Raw genomic sequence first — 25031 nt, forward strand, 5'->3', positions numbered from 1 at the left:
AGTATGTGTAGGGAAACCACCCTTTATAAAACCATCAGATCTCATGAGACATTCACTATCATGAGAACAGCACAGAAAAAAACTACTCAAATGATTCAATTCCTTCCACTGGTTCCCTCCCAATTATGTGAAGATTATGGGAGCTATAATTCAAGATGAATATAGTGGAGACACAATGTCTAAGCATATCATTCCACACCTGGCCCCTTCCAAATCTCATGTCCTCGCAATTCAAAACACAATTATGCCCTTCCAACAGTCCCCCAAAGTCTTAACTCATTCCAGCTCTAACTCAAAAGTGTATGTCCAAAGTCTCATATGAGACAAGGCAAGTTCCCTCTGCCTATATGCCTGTAAAATCAAAAGCAAGTTAGTTACTTCCTAGATCCAATGAGGGTACAGGCATTGGGTAAACACACCCATTCCAAATGGGAGAAATTGACCAAAATAAAGGGGCTACAGGCCCCATGCAATTCCGAAATCCAGCAGGGCAGTCATTAAACCATAAAGTTCCAAAATGATCACTTCTGACTCCATGTCTCACATCCAGGTCATGCTGATGCAAGAGGTGGGGTCCAACAGCCTTGAGAAACTCCGCCCCTATGGCTTTGCAGGGTAGAGCCCACTCCTGGCTGCTTTCATGGGTTGGCGTTGAGTGCCTGTGGCTTTTCCAGGTGCATGGTGCAACCTGTTGGTGAATCTACTATTCTGGGGTCTGGAGTATGGTGGCCCTCTTCTCACAGCTCCACTAGGCAGTGCCCCGGTGTTGGACTCTGTGTGGTGCTCTCACCCAACAATTCCCTTCTGCACTGTCCTAGCAGAGATTCTCCATGAGGGTTCTGCCACTGTAGCACACCTCTGCTTGAACATTCAAGTGTTTCCATACATCCTCTGAAATCTAGGCAGAGGTTCCCAAACCTCAATTCTTGACTTCTGCACACTCACAAGCCCAACACTACATGTAATCCACCAAGACACCAAGAGTTGGGTCGTGTACCCTCTGAAGCCATGGCCTGAGCTGTACCTTGACCCCTTTTAGCAATGACTGGAGCTAAAGCCACTGGGATGCAGGGAACCAAGTCTCGAGCCTGCACACAGAAAGGGGAGGCTGGACCTGGCCCAAGAAACCATTTTTCCCTCCTAGGCCTCCTTGTCTGACAGAAGGGGTTGCCATGATTGTCTCAGACATGCCTTAGAGACATTTTCCCCATTGTCTTGGTGATTAACATTCGCTCTGTGTTACTTATGCAAATTTCTGCAGCCAGCTTGAATTTCTCCCCAGAAAATGGGTTTTTCTTTTATATTGCATTGTCAGGCTACAAATTTTTCAAACTGTTATGCTCTGCTTCCTCTTGAACACGTTACCACTTATAAATGTCTTCCACTAAATAACCTCAATCATCTCTCAAGTACAAAGTTCCACAGATTTCTAGGGTAGGGGCAAACTGCCACCAGCCTTTTTGCAAAATCATACCAAGAGTCATCTTTGCTCCAATTCCCCAAAATTTCTCATCTCCATCTGAGAGCACCTCATTTTGGACCTTATAGTGCATACTATTATCAGCATTTTGGTCAAAACCATTCAACAAGTCTCTAGGGAAGTTCCAAAATTTCCCACATCTTCCTGTATTCTGAGCCCTCCAGGTCTCTAGGAAGTTCCAAACTTTCCCACATTTTCCTATCTTCTTCTGAGTCCTCCAAATGATTCCAATCTCTGCCTGTTACACAGTTCCAAAGTTGCTTCCACATTTTTGGGTATCTTTATAGAAGTGCCCTACTACCCAGTACCAATTTACTGTACTAGTCTGTTATTACACTGCTAATTAAGATAAATTTGAGGCTGTGTAATTTATAAAGGAAAGAGGTTTTTTGACTCACAGTTCCACATGACTGGGGAGGCCTCACAATCATGGTGGAAGGCAAATGAGGAGCAAAGTTATGTCTTACATGGCAGCAGACAACAGAGATTGTGTGTAGGGGAACTCCCCTTTATAAAACCATCAGATCTCATTAGACTTATTCACTATCGGGAGAACAGCTTGGGAAAACCCACACCTATGATTCAATTACCTCCCACAAAGTCCCTTCCATGACACATGGGGATTATGGGAGCTAAAATTTAAGATAACATTTGAGTGGGGACACAAAGCCTAACTATATCATATGTCACAAGTGTAAGTCAGTGCTCTCACCTGCTCCATGGTCTTTAAAGTAAACGGATGTATTTCCATTCAGCAATATAGAATAACTGCATGCCAGCCTTTATAAAAAAGAAAAGTGAGATTTCCAAATTATGTGCTTTTCAGCTGAAATAAATAATTTCAGGAAAGTTGTACAGAGAGACTATCCAGTTCCACCTCTCCTCTGGTTATGTATAGTAGTCATTTCTTAGTTGCTTCCCTGGTTTCTTTTTCTCCTTTCTAACAGGACTTGAATTTCTCAGTCAAAAATATTGGATTGGATTAACTTCACCTCTAGCCTTTTCTGTGAGAGGACTTTAATTGACTTAAACCAATTGGTATATTCCCTCTCTGCAGTGATATTTTTGGCCCAGAGATGAACATATAAAAATTTTAAGCTATTTATATTTGAAGAAACATTTGCTGTAGGTTTCTGAGGAAGAAATTTTCTCTCACTTCAATGGAAGATACATAAAAAGATGTTCTTTCTCACACACTAAATATTAACAAAGAAGCTTAATAAACCCAGGAGCTATAGGCAGCCATATTTAGACTTAGAACAAGTCAATTTTAGAGTGAAGCTAACATAATGAAATAAAATTGGAGAGTCAAAAATAAAAAGAGTTTCTTTATCATTGACCTTCCCTATATGACCTTACAGGCATATAGGCAGAGGGAAGTTTCTTTATCATTGACCTATTTATCTTTATAAATAAAAATGATTTCTTTATCATTGACCTTCTATTTCAATCTTTACCTGAAGTATAAGTTAACTCTAAAATTTGTGTGTGCCAATAATGTGTCTTCATTTAAGCCAGTGTGTCCTTTGTTGCTGAAAATTGTTGTTACTTCCAACACAAAGCAAAATCAGCAAAACTGTATTCTAACATAAACGTACAAAAAAACTTAAATCAGGACCACAGGAACTACAAAGTCACCTGGCTGAGATTCATTTTAGTGTTATAAACTCAGTGTTTATCAAGTGTTTTTATTTTAAGGATTAATATGAAGATCTTATATAAAACTGCTGTACAAATATCTGCTAAAGACATTGCCTACTATATTGCTCTTCTTCTGAGGAAAGGGTAGTAAACAATCCCACATTAACAAAATAGGGAAAGATATGTTATTTCTGGAGAGTGGAGGGAAAAAAATCTGTGCTCCTGGAGAAGGAATAGGACATACTCTTAAGTCCAGGATCTTATGCCAGTACAAGGCTTAGGAAAAGAAACTTGCTCCCAAACAAGATATATCAGATATAAGGCACAGTTTGATTGCCACAAAGAAATACCAGTAATGCTGAGAAAGATTGATTCCCAAATTTCAGATGCACAAGTCATAGCAAAGATTGCATCTAGACCAGGAGAACCCAGAGAAACCCCTTATCCCTATGAAAAGACTAGACTAGCAAGTAACAGAAGTCTTGTTGTTAACCTCCAATGTTGGGGGTGGGGCATGGCATATGCTTGCATAGTTGACAGACCTCTTTGGGACAGAGAATGAAGCACAAACACAGAGAAAACCCCTCCAGAAGTCAAGGCCCCATTCCAAACAAGGTAAAAGCAGTATAATGCTATTTGATGTCCATGGTTCACTGAAGGTAAAGATAGCAAGAAAAATATAAAAACTAGCTCAGTTCCTGAATAGATTGACCCAATGTCCTGTCAAGAAAACCTGAAAGTATGCACAGTCTATGAGCCCTCAGATAGTTAATTACTTGTATGCAACAACTACAAAAGTAGGCAAAGGTGCCCGCTCCCTGTCTTCCTTGTCCCACAAGATGATAATGAAACAAAGGAGTACAGATGGCTACAAAACATATGATGAGGTACAACTTGTGTCATGCTGTACCTAATTACTTTTATACCTGCAGCTCTATCCTAAAGAGGAAAAGACAGAAAGCTTCTATGCCTTATTAAAATCTAAGAGGTGCTGAGAAACTGTCTCATGATAGCCTCCTAGGAAGATAAGGAGGAGAGTGAGAAGTAGCCTTGCAGCAGGTTCTCACAAGCCTCATATGTTCACATGTGCATATCACAATGCATTCTGCAAAGACAGGCTTTGTCTATGTAGCCTATGTGAATAACTGCAAAGTAATCAGGACATCAGCATAGAACTGTTCTTGTACACACACCAAAACAACCTAACAACTTAACAGAAGAAGAGACATGTCCATCTCTGGGCATAAATTATATTTACCTGACTCTTTACTGTTTCTAGATACAATGTCTAGAATTAAATTAAAAATTACTCAGACAGACAAGAATATAGAAAAAAGGCTAAAGAAGTATGAACAAAATCTTCTAGAAATATGGGATTATGTAAAAAGACCAAATCTACAACTCATTAGCATCCATGAAAGAGAGGGAGAAAAAGCAAGCAACTTGGAAAATGTATTTCAGGATATCATCCATGAAAGTGTTCCCAACCTTGCTAGAGAGGGCAAGTTTCAAATTCAGAAAATGCAGAGAACCCTTGCAAGGTATTACATGAGATGACCATCCCCAAGACACATAGTCATCAGATTCTCCAAGATCAAAATTTTAAAAAAATGTTAAAGGGAGATAGAAAGAACAGTTCACTTACAAAGAGAACCCCATCTGGCTACAGTGGAACTTTCAGCAAAGATCTACAAGCCGGAAAAGACAAGTCATTCTTTTCTTTAAGAATGCTTAATATTGGCCTGTTCAAGAAAGAATTTCATATTCAGACAAACTAAGCTTTATAAGCAAAGGATAAGATACTTTTAGGACAAGCAAATGCTAAGAGAATTAATTACCACCAAACCTGCTTTACAAGAGATCCTGATGTAAAAGATAAATATGGAAAAGAAAAACCATTACTGGCACTGCAAAAATACAATTAAGCACATAAACCATTGACATTATAAAGCAGCCACACAAACAAGTTTGCATAATAACAGGCTAACAAAAAATGATGGGATCAAATCTGCACATATCAATATTAACCTTGGAATGTAAATGGGCTAAATGTCCTAAGTAAAATGCACAGAATGGCAAGTTGGATAGAGAAGCAAGACTCAATGGTAGGTTGTCTTCAACAAACTCATCTTTAATACAATGACACCCATAGTCTCAATGGAAAGGGATTGAAAAAAATCTACCAAGCAAACAGAAATCAGAAAAAAGCAATGGTTGCTGTTCTAATTTCAGACAAAACAGACTTTAAACCAACAAAAAAATTTAAAAAACACAAAGAAGGGCATTGCGTAATGGTAAAAAGTTCAATTCAACAAGAATACCTAACTATCATAAATATATATGCACCCAACAGAGGAGCAACCAGATGAATAAAACAAGTTTCTAGAAACCTATGAAGAGACTTGGATAAACACACAATAACGGTGGGAGACTGCAGCACCCCACTGACAGTATTAGACAGATCATTGAGGCAGAAAACTAATGAAGATATGTAGGATCTGAACTCATTAATTGATCAAATGACTCCAATAGTCATCTACAGAACTTTCCACCCAAGCACAGAATATATATTCTTTTATGTGTACATGGCACATGCACTGAAATTGACCACACAGTCAGTTATAAAACAATCCTCAACAATTAAAAAAAGAAGTCATACCAACCACACTTTCAGACCAGAGTACTATGAAAATATAAATCAGTGCTAAGAAGATCATTAAAAACCATAGAATTACATGGAAATTAAACAACCTGCTTCTAAATGACTTTTAGGTAAATAATGAAATTAAGGCAGAAATCAAGAAATTCTTTGAAACTAATGAGAAGAAACATACAGCATATCAGAATCTCTGGGACACAGCTAAATCAGTGTTAAGAGGGATGGTTATAGTGTAAAGCACCCACATCAAAAACTTACAATAACTTAAATTAACAACTTTACTATTACACCTGGAAGAACTAGAAAAACAAAAGGAAACTAACCCCAAAGGTAGCAGAGGACAATAAATAACCAAAATCAGAGCTGAACTGAAATAAATTGAGCCACAAATAACCATACAAAATAACACATTCAGATTTTTTTTGAAAAAATTAATAAGATAGAGTACTAGCTAAACCAATGAAGAAAAATGAAAGAGAGAAGATGCAAATAAGCAAAACCAGAAAGGACAAAAGGCACATTACCAAAGACTCCATAGAAATAATAATAATAGAAAAATCAGCCAGGTGCAGTGGCTCATACCTGTAATCCCAGCACTTTGGGAAGCTGAGGTGGGTGGATCACACGGTCAGGAGATCAAGACCATCCTGGCTAACATGGTGAAACCCTGTCTCTACTAAAAATACAAATAAAATAAAATTTAAAAAAAATTAGCCAGGTGTGGTGGTGGGCGCCTGTAGTCCCAGCTACTTGGGAGGCTGAGACAGGAGAATGGTGTGAACCCGGGAGGCAGAGTTTGCAGTGAGCCGAGATCGCTTCAGTGCACTCCAGCCTGGGAGACAGAGTGAGACTCTGTCTTAAAAAAAAAAATACCTCAGAGACTAATATGAACAACTCTATGCACACAAGGTAGAAAACCTAGAAGAGATGCTTAAATTCCTGGACACATACAACTGCCCAAGACTGAACCAGGAAGAAATTGAATCCCTAAAGAAAAAAAATAATGAGTTCTGAAACATAGTAATAAAAATCCCGATGACTAACAAAAGCCCAAAACAAGAAGGATACACAGTCAAATTCTATAAGACATGTAATGAAGAGCTGGTACCATTCCTTCAGAAAGTATTCCCAAAATTGAGGAGAGATGACTCTTCCCTAACTCATTCTATGAGGCCAACATAATTCTGATACCAAAACCTGGCAGAGATATAGCAAAAAAGAAAACTTCAGGCCAATATCCTTGATGAATATAAACATAGAAATATTAAACAAAATACTAGTAAACTGAATCTGGGAACACATCAAAAAGCTAATCCACCAGGATCAAGTAGGCTTTATCCCTGGGATGCAAGGTTCATTCAACACATGCAAATCAATTAAAATGGTCCATCACATAAACAAAACTAAAAAGATAAGCTACGTAATTGTTTCAATAGATGCAAAAAAAACCTTTCAATAAAATTCATCATCTCTTCATGTTAAAAACCCTCAACAAATTAGGCATTGAAGGAACATACTTGAAAATAATAAGCCATCTATGAAAATCCCTCAGCCTACATCATAATAAATGAGAAAAAGCTGGAAGCATTCCTTTTGAAAGCCAGAACAAGACAAAGATGCCCTCTCTCTCTCTCACCATTCCTCTTCACTAGAGTACTGGAAGTCCTAGCAACAGCAATCAAACAAGATAAAGAAATAAAAGGTATCCAAATAGGAAAAGAGGAAGCCAAACTATCCATGTTTATAGATGATATAATTCTATACCTAGAATACCCCATAGTCTCTGCCCAAAGTCTCCTTGATCTGTTAAGCAACTTCAGCAAATTTTAGAATACAAATTCAATGTACAAAAATCTATAGCATGCCTACATACAAACAACATCCAAGCAGAGAGTCAAATCAAGAACCCAATCCTATTTACAATAGCCACAAAAAAAAGAATAAAATATCTAGGAATACAGCTAACCAGGGAGGTGGAAGATCTCTACAAGGAGAACTACAAACCACTGCTCAAAGAAATTAGAGATGACACAAACCACTGGAAAAATACTCCATGCTCATGGATAGGAAGAATCTACTTTGTTAAAATGGCCACACTGGCCAAAACAATTTACAGATTCAATGTTATTTCTATATATCAAAGACACAATTCATGGAATTAGAAAAAAAAATAAAATTCATGTGGAACCACAAAAGAGCCAGAATAGCCAAAGCAATCCTAAGGAAAATTAAAAAAAAAAAAAAAGCTGGCAGTATCACATTACCCACTTTCAAACAACACTTCAAGTCTACAGTAACCATACAGCATACTACAGGTAAAAAAACAAAGATATAGACAAATGTAATACAATAGACAGCCCAGAAATAATGCTGCACACCTGCAACCATCTGATTTTTGATAAGTTAACAAATGCAACCAATGGGGATAGGACCCTCTATTCAATCAATGTTGCTGGGATAACTGACTAGTCATATTCAGAAGATTAAAATTAGAACCTTTCATTATACCACATACAAAAATAAACTTAAGATGGATTAAATATTCAAATGGAAAACTCAAACTATAAAAACACAAGAAGAAAACCTAAGAAATACCATTCTTGACATAGAACCTGGCCAATATTTCATGATGAGGACGCCAAAAACAATTGTAACACCTTCAGAATGGAAGAAAATATTTGCAAACTATGCACCTGACACAACTGACAAAGGTCTAATATCCAGAAGCTATAAGAAACTTAAACAAATTTACAAGTGCAAAACAAACAACTTGTTAAAAAATGGGCAAAAGACATGAACAGACACTTCTCAAAAGAAGATACACACAACCAAGAATATGAAAAAATGTTCAGCATCATTAATCATTAGAAAAATGCAAATCAAAACCACAATGCGATACCATCTCTCATAAATCAGAATGACTATTAAAAAATCAATGAACAACAGATGATGGCAAGGCTGTAGAGAAAAAAGAAGGCTTATACACTACTTGAAGGAATGTAAATTAATTCAGCCATTGTGGAAAGCAGTTTGGCAATTTCTCAAAAAACTTAGAATTACCATTCGACCCAGAAATTTCATTATTGAATATATATGCAATGGAATATAAATTGTTCTACCATAAAGACACATACATGTGTATGTTCATTGCAGCAGCAGTATTCACAATGGCAAAGACATGGAATCAAGTTAAAGGCCCATCAATGGCTGACTGAATAAAGAAAATATGGTACGTATAAACCATGGAATACTAAGCAGCCATAAAAAAGAATGAGATCTTATTCTTTGCAGCAACATGGATGGAGCTGGAAGCCATTATCCTAAGTGAACTAACACAGAAACAGAAAATCAAATATCACATGTTCTCACTTTTAAGTGGGAGTTAATATTGGTTACATATGGACATAAAGAAGTGCACAACAGACAATGGGGCTTACTTGAGGGTGGAGGGTGAGAATCACAAAAATATATATTGAATACTATGTTTATTACCTGGATGACAAAATAGCCTGTACACCTAACCCCTGTGACATGGAATTTGCCTATATAGTAAACCTGCACATGTACTCCTGAACCTAAAATAAAGTTTAAAAAATCTAAAAATTCTGAGACAATTAAAAATCAAACAAAAGAACACAATATATTGTCAAGTGACAATGTGAACAATAGAACATGATTAAGAGATGACACAAATGTTACAACTATCAGGCAAGTTATTTTTTAAAACCTATGACTAATATAATAGAAGACCTAATGTAAAAGTTGGATACCATGCACAAACAGTTGAGGGAGTCCATCAGATATGGAACCTACAAAAAAGAGTGAAATGGAAACAAATAGATTATTTCAGAGACAAAAACCATTATTTCAATGTCATCATTAGGCATACAGGGAAGTAAAAATAATCACTGAACATAAAATTATCTAAATTAAAACAGCAAGTGGAAAAAAAGGGGGAATGAAAACTAAAAAAGAAACACAGACCTAAGTTATGTCAGCAAAATTGCAGAATAAGCATCTTTAAGTTCCCATTACATGACAGAAACATTGAAAAAGAAGCAGGAAATGTCATAACCAAATATTTTAGAACTATGAAAAACAGGAAAAGGTTTACAACTACCAAGGAAATGCTGCATCAAGAAAAATACAACTTCAAACTTGTAGGAAAGTTTTGTGGCATTTTTACTTGGCTTTGCCCTATACCCTCCCTAGTTTGGCACCAAACATGAAGAAGATAGTCAATGCTTCTAGTCTGGGCCCCTTATACTTAATACTGGTGGGAACGGAGCATATTTTATTCACAAATTTTTGTGTATGTCTGTTACAACATATGTGAGTGCTACCTGAAAGACTAATGCAAGAAACTCACCATTCTTTCAACTAATTTGGAATGGACCCAGGTATGAAGAATGTTTGGCATTGCTCAAAAATATTGTAAGGCTGAAAAACAACCCAAAGATATCTGGAGCAAAATAATACATTGATATATCAAATATACACCCTACAGCCTGTAAGAAAAAGCCAAGGTAAATGTTTTTTAAATCTTAGGACTGGGAACAGTGGCTCATGCCTGTAATCCCAGCACTTTGGGAGGCTGAAGCAGGTGGATCATTTTAGTTCAGGACTTAGGGCTAGCCTGGGCAGCATGGTGAAACCCAGTCTCTACAAAAATACAAAAATTAGCCAGGTGTGCCTGTAGTCCCAGCTACTTAGGAGGCTGTGGCATGAGAATCGCTTGAACCCAGGAGACAGAGGTTGCAGTGAGCTGAGTTCGTAACACTTCACTCCAGCCTGGGCAACACAGTGAGAGCCCGTCTCAAAAAAAAAAAAAAAAAAAAAAAAAAAAAAAAAAAAAAAAAAAAAAAGGAAAGAAAGAAAAGAAAAGAAAGAAAGAAAGAAAGAAATTAGGATAGGACACTCAAAATCACCACATTTATGGGAAAAATCAGCAAGCCAAATTGAAACCGAGGGAAATGTGCATGCACTAATAAGGCCTAAGAAGAACTTATGCTTTCACTGAAGGTTGAACAGTAGTTTCAGTGCAAGTGTCATGTTGAAGGAAGGCCCCAGCACAGAGACAATCCATGAAGACTGGAAGATATTTTGGTTTATTAGTCTGTTCTCACACTACTAATAAAGATGCACCTGAGACTGGGTAATTTATAAAGAAAAAGAGGTTTAATGGACTCATAGTTTCACATGGCTGGGGAGGTATCACAATCATGGCGGAAGGCAAAGGAAGAGCAAAGGCATATCTTACATGGCAGCAGGCAAGAGAGGGAGTGCAGGGGAACTACCCTTTATAAAAGCATCAGATCTCATGAGACGTTCACTATCATGAGAACAAAACAGAAAAAAAAATTGCCTGAATGGTTCAAATACCTCCCACTGGTTCCCTCCCATAACACGTGAGGATTAAGGGAGCTACAATTCAAGATGAAATTTGGGTGGAGACACAACACCTAACCATATCATTCTACCCCTGGCCCCTCCCAAATCTCATGTCCTCACAATTCCAAACACAATTATGCCTTTCCAACAGTCCCCCAGTCTTAACTCATTCCAGCATTAACTCAAAAGTCCAAGTCCAAAGTCTCATCTGAGACAAAGCAAGTTCCTTCTGCCTATATGCCTGTATGCCTGTAAAATCAAAAGCAAGTTAGTTACTTCCTAGATACAATGAGGGTACAGGCATTGGGTAAACACACCCATTCCAAATGGGAGAAGTTGGCCAAAACAAAGGGGCTACAGGCCCTGTGCAAGTCCAAAATCCAGCAGGACAGTCATTAAACCATAAAGTTCCAAAATGACCACTTCTGACTCTATGCCTCACATCCAGGTCATGCTGATGCAAGAGATGGACTCCCACAGCCTTGGGAAGCTCTGCCCCTATGGCTTTGCAGAGTACAGCCCCTCTTCTAGCTGCTTTCATGGGTTTGTGTTGAGTGCCTGTGGCTTTGCCAGGTGCACAGTGCAACCTGTTGGTGGATCTACTATTCTGAGGTCTGGAGGATGGTGGCCCTTTTCTCACAGCTCCACTGGGCAGTGCCCCAGTGGGAGCTCTGTGTTGGGCTCCCAGCCCACAATTCCCTTCTTAACTGTCCTAGCAGAGGTTCTCCATGAGTGCTCCACCCCTGCAACATCCCTCTGCCTGGACACCCAGGCATTTTCATACATCCTCTGAAATCCAGGCAGAGGTTCCCAAACCTCAAGTCTTGACTTCTGTGCACCTGCAGGCTCAATGACACATGAATGTTGCCATGGCTTGGGGCTTGCACCCTCTGAAGCCATGGCCTGAGCTGTACCTTGGTCCCTTTTAACCATGGCTGGGGCAACTGAGATGCAGGGCACCGTGTCTCTAGGGTGCACACAGCATGAAAGCCCTGGGCCTGGCCGGGGAAACTATGTTTTCCTCCCAGGCCTCCGGGCCTATAATGGAAGGTGCTGCTATAAAGGTCTCTGACATGCCCTGGAGACATTTTTCCCATTGTGTTGGTGATTAACATTTGGCTCCTTGTTTCTTATGCAAATGTATGCAGCTGGCCTGATTTTCTTCCCAGTTAATGGGGTTTTCTTTACTATTGCATCATCAGGTTGCAAATTTTCCTTACTTTTATGCTCTGTTTCCTCTTGAATGCTTTGTCACTTAGAAATTTCTTCTGCCAGACACCCTAAATTATCTCTCTCAAGTTTAAAGTTGCACAGATCTCTGGGGCAGTGGCAAAATGCTGTCAGTCTCTTTGCATAGCAAGAGTGACTTTGACTCCAGTTTCCAACAAGCTTTTCATCTCTATCTGACACCAATTCAAGCCTGGACTTTATTGTCCATATAACTATTAGCATTTTGGTCAAAGTCCTTCAACAAATCTTTAGGAAGTTCCAAACTTTCCCGTATCTTTCTGTCTTTGGAGCCCTCCAATTCTCTAGAAAGTTTCAAGCTTTCCCACATTTTTCTATCTTCTTCTGAGCCCTCCAAACTCTTCCAATCTTTGCCTGTTACCCAGTTCCAAAGTTGCTTACTAATTTTTGGATATTCTTATAGTAACACCTTCCTCTACCGGTACCAACTTACTGTACTAGGCCATTCTCATGCTGATAATAAAGACATACCCAAGACAGAGTAATTTATAAAGACAAAGAGGTTTAATAGACTCTCATTTCCACATTGCTTGGGAGGCCTCACAATCGTGGCAGAAGGGTGGAAGGTGAAGGAGGAGCAAAGGCACCTCTTATATGGTGGCAGGCAAGTGAGTATGTGCTGTGGAACTGCCCTTTTTTTATAAAACCATCAAATCTTATGATGCTTATTCATTACCATGAGAACAGCACAGGGAAAACCTGCCTCCATGATCCAATTACCTCCCACTGTGTGCCTCCCACAACGTGTGGCGATTATGAAAGCTGCAACTCAGGATGAGGTTTGAGTGGGAACACAGCCAAATTATATTGTTTGGTATCTATTTTTTAACTTACTATGAGCTAAGGAACAGAGACTCTAGTGATCACACATGACAAATAATATAACCTCTATAAAAATAGTTTGAAAGATTCACTAGAAAATGGACTACTACGAATTGCAACAACGAAAACCTAACAAACCTTGGGGTATGCAGAAAATGTAATTTCCATAGTTACCATATTATAATATAAAAATATCTAGTTTTCAACAAAAAAATTATGAGACAAACAAAGCCATACAACTATATGTTCAATTAAAAGGAACAAAATAAATTGACAGCAGCTACCACTGAGAAAGCCCAACATTGGACTTACTATACAGATATTTAAAAGAAAATGTCCTTAAAACTATATATGAACAAAATAAGAATGTCAATTAAAATTGAAATGATAAAAAGGAATCAATACAAATCCTTGATAACAAAAAGTACAATAACTAAAATGAAAAAAGAAAAAGCATTACAAAGGTTCAGGTCAGTTTGGAGTAAGAAGGAGAAAGAATCAGTGAACTTAAGATATGAGAATTGAGGCCGGGAGCAGTGGCTCATGCCTGTAATCCCAGCATTTTGGGAGTCCAAGGTGGGCAGATCATGAGGTCAAGAGATCAAGACCATTCTGGCCAAGATGGTGAAACCCTGTCTCTACTAAAAACACAAAAATTAGCTGGGTGTGGTGGTGAGTGCCTGTATTCTCAGCTACTCAGGAGGCTGAGACAGGAGAATCACTTGAACCCGGGAGGCGGAGATTGTAGTGAGCCAAGATCGCGCCACTGCACTCCAGTCTGGCTACAGAACAAGACTCTTTCTCTCTCTCTCTCTCTCTCTATATATATATATATATATACACACACACATATATATGTATATATATATATAGCAATTGATATGATCCTATTTGTAGAGCAGAGAAAAGTAAAATAAATGAACAGAGCCTAAAAGACCTATGGGACACCATGCAGCATAGCAAAGTGCAGATAATGTCAGTCCCAGAGGGAGAGAATAGAGAAAATTTGGCAGAAAGAATAATTAAAGAAATAAAATGTAAACACTTCCCACATTAATGACAGAAATAAATGGACCCATCCAAGAAGCTCAGCAAACTTTAAGCAGGATAAACTCAGAGATCACACTAAGATGCATGACAGTAAAATTGTCAAAAGTCAAAGACATAGAGGATTTTGAAAGCATCAAGAAGAAGCAACTTATCAGATTACATACAAGGGATCTTTATTAAGATTAGCATGAGCTTTCCTTTGGAAATCACGGATGCGAGAAGACAGTGGGATGATATACTTAAAGTGCTAAAAGAACCAAAAAAAAAAAAAAAAAAAAAAACTTGGATTGGAGGTTCAATATAGCTGACTAGAAGCAGCTAGTGTACGCCACTCTCATAGAGAGGAGATAAAGTGGCAAGTAAATACTAGCTCTTCAAATGGATTGTCTAAGAGATCACAGCAGGATTCACCAAGGAAATGAGGGGACCCAGCAAGAACAGAGAGGAGTGAAGACAGACATTCATCCACACAAGACTGACATGGAACTTGGAGAAACTCCCTAGCATGAAGAAAGCCAGCTTAGGCTTCCAGTGCAGCAACTTCACCCCAGCCAGAGCACTGTGGTGGGGCACAGCTCTGCATTCATTTGGGGCAAAATTCCCAGAGGTAACAGACAATGCTTGACATCTTTGTGGGCCTCAACAGTGACATTCAGCACTGTTTGGATGGGAGGGAAATGTGAGCATGTTACACGTCTCACAGCTGTCAGTCTTCATTGTCCTAGCTGAGGGATGCTGCCCTCCCCAGTGAAAGGCCCACAGCATAGTCACCCTGCCATCACCTGAACATTTCACCTAGATCCCAGAGCCTTTGTGAAAACCCAACACCCATAGGCCTGTGATATACCCTCAGACTTCTACCACCTAAGCATTCCACCTGCCTCTGCCAGACAGCTTGGTCAATGACCCAAGGACAAGCCTGCCTCCACATCACAGCCAATACTTGAACTCTGGGCTAGCCAAACCCCAGTCTAGCCCCTCCAGGACTCATACACACTATTCAGCAGGCCATCTAGGGGCCTGGGAACTGGGAAACTACCTACTCCATTTCAACTCTGTGGGCACCTGACCACTTGCCCCAGTGCTGACCCAACCACCTGACACCACCATGACCAACACCTATTCACATGGGCCAAAAAGTGGAGCCATTCTGCTTTACAAAAAACAGCAGCACTGCCACATTAAAGAACAGGCATGCCATAAAGCTATGTGTATCAGATTGAGTGATAAGGTTATGACCTGAAACCACACCCATGGAAAGTCAGAAAACAGGTGTTTCACATGACTCTCAAGCACATTACGGTCCAGAGAGACCACAGTGTGCATCTGAAATAGGAATCACAACCACTGGAACAGGGGAATGATAGGGAATTAGATTGCATTCCTGCCTATCAGAGATGAGGAGCCAGTGCAACTGCCTCACACTCCTACCGCCTGCAGATATCTCAGTGCACTTCACCAAGAGCTCCTCTCAGACACTCTCACAGCGGGTGGTGCCTGCACTCACCATCAGAATATTTGTTGGCAACTCAGGGGCTCCAGTTCTCTTCAGCTGTGTCCCACCACCCCCATAGAACAGGAAGCTCAGGGCACTGGACACCCCACAGTCCAGCCATTTACCTAAAAAATGGAAAGCACCTCACAGTAAACAAAGATCAGATCCATGCCCATCTGTTTGTATGGCAAGTGGTTCTTAGTTGTCAATGCCATCTACTAGCCTGTAGGTTGAACCTCACAGTCCAAAACAAAAGCTGCTGACAGAAATACATAGGACTATAGAAACAAAGGAAAAAGATTCTACCCAATATAACCTTCTCCAGATGAGAAATCAGCATAAGAATTCTGCCACCATGAAAAATCTGAATATTGTGACACCACCAAAGGTTAACTCTAGCTCTCTTGAGGTGTTCTCTAACCAAAATAGAGGAACATAGATTAAATATGGAGAATTCAAAGCATAGATTACAGTGACATGCAATAAGATCCAAAACATGGTTGAAAATCAGGACTAAGAAACCTGTAAAGCTGTAAAGTTGTCATCTGGTTGTTTTGCAGTTCCTATTGTGTAGTTGCTTTAAAGAGTCTGTGGGTATGTACTTACGTGTGGTTGTATGGTAGCAGGTATTGTTCTTGTGTTTTCATGTTTAGAACACTCTTAAGAATTGATTAGAATACAAGTCCAATGGTAATAAATTCCCCGAGTGATTGCTTGTCTGAAAAAGATGTTATTTCTCTTTTGCTTATGAAGCTTAGTTTGGCATGGTATAAAATTCTTGGTTAAATTTTCTTTTCTTTAAGAATGCTGAAAATAGGCCCACAATCTCTTCTGGCATGTACAGTTTCTTCTGAAAAGTTCTCTGTTAGCCTAATGGGATTTTATTTGTACATAATCTAACCTTTTGCTCTAGTTGCCTTTAAGTTTTTTTTTTTTTAGTTTGACCTTGAATAGTCTGGAAATAAAGGAAGGTAATAGTCTGGAAATCCAAAAAATAGAGGAAGAGGTAAACATCTTACAAAGAATCAATCAGAGCTACTGGAACTGAAAAACTCACTAAAAATTTCAAACTACAAATGAAAGTATTATCAATAGACTAGTTCAAGCAGAAGAAAAAAATTCAGAACTTTAAGCTTGGTTTTTCAAACTAACCCAGTTAAACAAAAATAAAGAAAAAGGAATTTATAAAATAAACAAAGCCTCCAGGAAATATGGGATTATGTAAAGTGACCACCCTATGAATTATTAGCATTCATGATAAACAAGAAAAAAACTGAACAACCTGGAAAACATATTTGAAAGAATAATTCAAGAAAATTTTCCTAATCTTGCTAGAGAGGTAGATATCCAAATACAAGAAATCCAGAAAATACCTGCTAGATACTATACAAAATGAATATTACCAACATACATAGTCACCAGAGTATTCAAGGTCAAACTAAAGAAAAAAACCTTAAAGGCAACCACAGTAAAGGGTTAGATCATGTACAAAGAGAAGTCCATTAGGCTAACAGAGGACTTTTCAGAAGAAACTGTACATGCCAGAAGAGATTGGGGACCTATTTTCAGCATTCTCAAAGAAAAGAAAATTCAACCAAGAATTTTATACCACACCAAACTAAGCTTCATAAGCAAAAGAGAAATAACATCTTTTTCAGACTAAGGGAATTACCATTGGGCTAGCATTCCAAGCAATTCTTAAGAGTGTTCTAAACATGAAAACACAAGAACAATACCTGCTACTATACAACCACACCTAAGTGCATACCCACGGACTCTTTAAAGCAACTACCCATAGGAACTGCAAAACCACCAGCTGACAACTTTACAATAGGAGCAAAATCTCACATATCAACATTAAACTTGAACATAAATGGTCTTAACCTCCTCCTTAAAAGACAAAGTGTCAAGTTGAATTTTTTTTTTTTTAAAAAAAACAAGAATTATTCACCAGCTGCCTTCCAGAGACCCATTTCCCACATAATGACACACATAGAATCAAGGTAAGGGTTGAAGACAGATCTATCATGCAAATGGAAAACAAAAAAGAACAAGAGTTTCTATTCTTATATCAGACAAAATGGTTTTTAAACCAACAAAATTAACAAAGGACAAAGAAGGACACTGCATAATGATAAAGGGTTAAATCCAACATGATGACTTAACTGTCATAAATACATATGCACTGAACATTAGAACAACCACATTCATAAAATAAGTACTTCCAGACCTACAATAAGACTCACAGAGCCACACAATAAGAGTGGGGACTTCAACACCTCACTGACAGCATTAGAGAGATCATCAACACAGAAAACTAAAAAAGAAATTCTATACTTAAATTTGACACTTGACCAATTGGATCTAATAGACATCTACAAATTACTTCACCCATAAACCACAGAATATGCATTCTTCTCATCTGCACATGGAATATTCTCTAAATAGACCACATGCTTGGCTATAAAGCAAGTTTCAATTGCTTAAAAAAAAAAAAAAAAAAAAAAAAAAAAAAAAACATACTTGCAAACCACAGTGGAATAAAAATACAAATCAATAATAAAAAAAAAGATCTCTCAAAACCACACACTTAAAGAGAAATTAAATGACATGCTCCTGGATCACATTTTGAAAACAATAAAATTAAATAAAATATTTTTTAAAATTATTTGGAATAAATAAAAACAGAGACACAACATACCAAAATATCTGGGATGCAGCAAAAGCAGTGTTCAGAGGAAAGTTTATGATGTTGAATGCCTACATCAAGAAGTTAGAAAAATCTAATTAACTATCTAACATCACATATAGAGGAACTAGAAAAATAAGAACAAACTAATTCCAAAGCTAGCAGAAGAAAGGAAATAACAAAACTCTGAGGAGAACTGAATAGAACTGAGACAAACAAAAAATGGGTTCTTTGTGAGAATAAACAAGATCAATAGACTACTAGCTAGATTAACAAAGAAAAAAGTGAGAAGAGACAAATAAGCACAAGCAGAAATGGCAAAGGTGACATTACAACTGATCCCACAGAAATACAAAAGACCCTCAGAGACTACAATGAATACCTTTAATACCTTTATGTAAACAAACTAGAAAATCTAGAGAAAGTGGATAAATTTTTGGAAACACACAACCTCCCAACATTGAGTAAGGAAGAAATTGAAACCATGAAGAGACTAATACCGACTTCCAAGATTGAATCAGTAATACAAAACCTACCAAGCTAAAAGAGTCCTGGACCAGATGAATTTACAGCTCAATTCTGCCTGACATAAAAAGAACATCCATTACCAATCCTATTTAAACCATTACACACACACACACAAAATAGAGATGGATGATACCCTCTATAACTCATTCTATGAACCCAGTATCACTCTGATACCAAAATCTGGCAAAGACACAACAAAAAAAGAGAAAACTACAGGCTAATATCCCTGATAAACATAGATGTAAAAATATTCAACAAAATACCAGCAAATCCAACCTAGCAGCACATGACAAAGTAAATTCAACACGACCAAGTAGACTTATTGGTGGGATGGAGGGGTGGTTCAACATACAAAAATCAATAAATGTGATTAATCTCATCAATAGAATTAAAATTTAAAAAACAAATAGCAGAAAAACCTGATAGAATCCAACATCCTCTCATGATAAAAACTTTCAGCAGACTAGGCATCAAAAGAACACACCTCAAACTAATAAGAGCCATCTATGACAAACCCACAGCCAACATCATAATAAACAGGCAAAAGCTGGAAGCATTCCACTTAAGAACTGGAAAAATAAGAATTATGCCCACTCTCACCACTCCTATTCAACATGGTACTGGAAGTCCTAGCCAGAGCAATCAGTCAAGAAATAGAAGCAAAAGATATCCAAATAAGAAAGGAAGAAGTCAAACGATCTCGCCTCATTTATTATATGATTCTATACCTAGAAAACTCTAAAGATGTCATGAAAAGGCTAGTTGAGCTAATAAACAACTTCAGTAAAATTTCAGAATACAAAATCAATGTACAAAAAGCAGTACCATTTCTATACACTAATAATGTTCAAGCCGAGAGCCAAATAAAATAACAGAGTCCCATTTACATGCCAACAAAAATAATAAAATACCTAAGGAGGTGAAAGATCTCTACAAGGATAACTACAAAACACTGCTGAAAAAATCAGAGATAGTACAGTTAAGTGGAAAACATTCCATATTCAGGGTCAGAAAGAATCAATATCATTAAAATGGCCATATTGCCCAAAGCAATCTATAGATTAAACACTATTCCTATCAAGCGACCAACATCATTTTTTCAAAGAATTAAAAAATAATTCTAAAATTTATATTGAACTAAAAAAAGAGCTTGAATAGGCAAAGCAATCCTAAGCAAAAAGAACAGAGCTGGTAGCATCACTTCATCTGATTTCAAAATAGAGTATAAGATTACAGTAACCAAAACAGCATGATATAGGTACAAAACCAGACACATAGACCAGTGGGATAGAATATAGACCCCATAAATAAAGCCACACACCTACAGCCGTCTGATCTTCAATGAATAGACAACAATAAGCAATGGGAAAAGGATTCCCTATTCAATAAATGGTGCTGGGATAGCTGGCTAGCTATGTGCAGAAAAATAAAACTGGATTCCTACTTTGTACCATATTCAAAAATTAACTCAAGATGGATTTAAGATTTAAATGTAAGACCTCAAACTATAGGAATCCTAGAAGAAAACCTAGGAAACATCATTCTGAACATTGACCTTGGGGAAGATTTTATGACTAAGTCCTCAAAAGCAATTGCAGCAAAAACAAACAATTGACAATTGGGACCTCATTAAACTAATGAGCTTCTTTCCAGCAAAAGAAACTATCAATAGAGTAAACAGACAACCTACAGAATGGGAGAAAATATTCATAAACTATGAATATAGTATCTACAAAAGTCCAATGTCCAGAATCTATAAGGAACTAGAACAATTGAGTAAGAAAAAAAAAAAAAAACTCCTGTTAAAACATAGGCATATAAAACACTGATGAAGGAAATTGAAGAGGACACCAGAAAAATTGAAAAATATTTCATGTTCTTGTATTAGAAGAATCAATATTGTTATAATGTCCATACTACCCAAAGCATTCTACAAATTTAAGGCAATCCCTATAAAAATACCAACAACATTCTTCACAGAAATAGAAAAAACATTCTAAAATTCATATGGAATCACAAAAGACTCAGAATACCCAAAGCTATCCTTAGCAAAAAGAACAAAACTGGAAGAATCACATTACCTGACTCCAAATTATACTACAGAGCTATAGTAAGCAAAAGGGCATAGTACTGGGATAAAAGCAAACACGTAGACCAATGGAACAGAATACAGAACACAGAAACAAACTCATATACCTACATCAAACTCATTTTTTACAAAGGTGCCAAGAACATACACTGCGGAAAAGTCTCTTCAATAAATGGTGTTGGGAAAACTGGACATCCATATGCAAAAGAATGAAATGACTCATATCTCTCACCATATACAAAAATCAAATTAAAATACATTGAAGACTTAAATATAAAGCCTCCACTTATGAAATTACTAGAAAAAAGAATTGAGGAAAATTTTCAGGCCATTGGTATTGGTAAAGGCTTCTTTAGCAATACCCTACAAGCACAGGCAAAGAAAGCAAACACGGACAAATGGGATCACATCAAGTTAAAGAGTTTCTGCACAGGAAAAGATACAATCAAGAAACTGAAGATATATTCCATAGAATGGAGAAAATATTTGCAAACTACCCCTCTGACAAAAGGTTAATAACCATAATATAAGAAGCTCGCTTGGGGCGGAGCAAGATGGCCGAATAGGAACAACTCCAGTCTCCAACTCCCAGCGCGAGCGACACAGAAGACCGGTGATTTCTGCATTTTCAACTGAGGTACTGGGGTCATCTCACTAGGGAGTGCCGGACAATCGGTGCTGGTCAGCTGCTGCAGCCTGACCAGCGAGAGCTGAAGCAGGGCGAGGCATCGCCTCACCTGGAAGCGCAAGGGGGAAGGGGATCCGTTTTCCTAGCCAGGGGAACTGAGACACACAACACCTGGAAAATCGGGTAACTCCCACCCCAATACTGCGCTGTAAGCATACAGGCATTCCAGGAGAATATATCCCACACCTGGCCGGGAGGGTCCCACGCCCACGAAGCCTCCGTCACTGCTAACACAGCAGTCTGCCGCGATCTATCCGCAAGGCAGCAGCGAGGCTGGGGGAGGGGCGCCCGCCATTGCTGAGGCTTAAGTAGGTAAACAAAGCCGCTGGGAAGCTCGAACTGGGTGGAGCTCACAGCAGCTCAAGGAAGCCTGCCTGTCTCTGTAGTCTCCACCTCTGGGGACAGCGCACAGCTGAAGACCAACAGGGGAAGTAGCGGGAGCCGGTGCAGACGCGAACGACTCTGTCTGACAGCTTTGGGGAGAGCCGCGGATCTCCCAACGCGGAGGTTGAGATCTGAGAACGGACAGACTGCCTGCTCAGGTGTGTCTCTGACCCCTGAGTAGCCTAGCTGGGAGAAATCCCCCACTAGGGGCAGTCTGACACCCCACACCTCACAGGGTGGAGTACACCCCTGAGAGGACACTTCCAAAGGAAGAATCAGACAGGTACACTCGCTGTTCAGCAATATTCTATCTTCGGCAACCTCTGCTGCTGATACCCAGGCAAACAGGGTCTGGAGTGGACCTCAAGCAATCTCCAACAGACCAACAGAGAGTCCTTCTGACTGTCAGAAGGAAAACTATCAAACAGGAAGGACACCTATACCAAAACCCCATCAGTTCGTCACCACCATCAAAGACCAGAGACAGATAAAACCACAAAGATGGGGAAGAAGCAGGGCAGAAAAGCTGGAAATTCAAAAAATAAGAGCGCATCTCCCCCTGCAAAGGAGCGCAGCCCATCACCAGCAACGGATCAAAGCTGGTCAGAGAATGACTTGGACGAGAGGAGAGAAGAAGGCTTCAGTCCATCAAACTTATCAGAGCTAAAGGAGGAATTACGTACCCAGCGCAAAGAAACTAAAAATCTTGAAAAAAGAGTGGAAGAATTGACAGCTAGACTCATTAATGCAGAGAAGATCATAAACGAAATGACAGAGATGAAAACCATGACACGAGAAATACGTGACAAATGCACAAGCTTCAGTAACCGACTCGATCAACTGGAAGAAAGAGTATCAGCGATTGAAGATCAAATGAATGAAATGAAGCGAGAAGAGAAACCAAAAGAAAAAAGAAGAAAAAGAAATGAGCAAAGCCTGCAAGAAGTATGGGATTACGTAAAAAGACCAAATCTACGTCTGATTGGGGTGCCTGAAAGTGAGGGGGAAAATGGAACCAAGTTGGAAAACACTCTTCAGGATATCATCCAGGAGAACTTCCCCAACCTAGTAGGGCAGGCCAACATTCAAATTCAGGAAATACAGAGAACGCCACAAAGATACTCCTCCAGAAGAGCAACTCCAAGACACATAATTGCCAGATTCACCAAAGTTGAAATGAAGGAAAAAATCTTAAGGGCAGCCAGAGAGAAAGGTCGGGTCACCCACAAAGGGAAGCCCATCAGACTAACAGCAGATCTCTCGGCAGAAACTCTACAAGCCAGAAGAGAGTGGGGGCCAATATTCAACGTTCTTAAAGAAAAGAATTTTCAACCCAGAATTTCATATCCAGCCAAACTAAGTTTCATCAGTGAAGGAGAAATAAAATCCTTTACAGATAAGCAAATGCTTAGAGATTTTGTCACCACCAGGCCTGCCTTACAAGAGACCCTGAAGGAAGCCCTAAACATGGAAAGGAACAACCGGTACCAGCCATCGCAAAAACTTGGCAAAATGTAAAGACCATCGAGGCTAGGAAGAAACTGCATCAACTAACGAGCAAAATAACCAGTTAATATCATAATGGCAAGATCAAGTTCACACATAACAATATTAACCTTAAATGTTAATGGACTAAATGCTCCAATTAAAAGACACAGACTGGCAAACTGGATAAAGAGTCAAGACCCATCAGTCTGCTGTATTCAGGAGACCCATCTCACATGCAGAGACATACATAGGATCAAAATAAAGGGATGGAGGAAGATCTACCAAGCAAATGGAGAACAAAAAAAAGCAGGGGTTGCAATCCTAGTCTCTGATAAAACAGACTTTAAACCATCAAAGATCAAAAGAGACAAAGAAGGCCATTACATAATGGTAAAGGGATCAATTCAACAGGAAGAGCTAACTCTCCTAAATATATATGCACCCAATACAGGAGCACCCAGATTCATAAAGCAAGTCCTTAGAGACTTACAAAGAGACTTAGACTCCCATACAATAATAATGGGGGACTTCAACACTCCGCTGTCAACATTAGACAGATCAACGAGACAGAAAGTTAACAAGGATATCCAGGAATTGAACTCATCTCTGCACCAAGCGGACCTAATAGACATCTATAGAACTCTCCACCCCAAATCAACAGAATATACATTCTTCTCAGCACCACATCGCACTTATTCCAAAATTGACCACATAATTGGAAGTAAAGTACTCCTCAGCAAATGTAAAAGAACAGAAATTATAACAAACTGTCTCTCAGACCACAGTGCAATCAAACTAGAACTCAGGACTAAGAAACTCAATCAAAACCGCTCAACTACATGGAAACTGAACAACCTGCTCCTGAATGACTACTGGGTACATAACGAAATGAAAGCGGAAATAAAGATGTTCTTTGAAACCAATGAGAACAAAGATACAACATACCAGAATCTCTGGGACACATTTAAAGCAGTGTGTAGAGGGAAATTTATAGCACTAAATGCCCACAAGAGAAAGCAGGAAAGATCTAAAATTGACACTCTAACATCACAATTAAAAGAACTAGAGAGGCAAGAGCAATCACATTCAAAAGCTAGCAGAAGGCAAGAAATAACTAAGATCAGAGCAGAACTGAAGGAGATAGAGACACAAAAAACCCTCCAAAAAATCAATGAATCCAGGAGTTGGTTTTTTGAAAAGATCAACAAAATTGACAGACCGCTAGCAAGGCTAATAAAGAAAAAAAGAGAGAGGAATCAAATAGATGCAATAAAAAATGATAAAGGGGATATCACCACTGACCCCACAGAAATACAAACTACCATCAGAGAATACTATAAACGCCTCTACGCAAATCAACTAGAAAATCTAGAAGAAAT

The sequence above is a fragment of the Rhinopithecus roxellana genome, chromosome 7, assembly GCF_007565055.1.
Source record: "Rhinopithecus roxellana isolate Shanxi Qingling chromosome 7, ASM756505v1, whole genome shotgun sequence".
NCBI lineage: Eukaryota > Metazoa > Chordata > Mammalia > Primates > Cercopithecidae > Rhinopithecus > Rhinopithecus roxellana.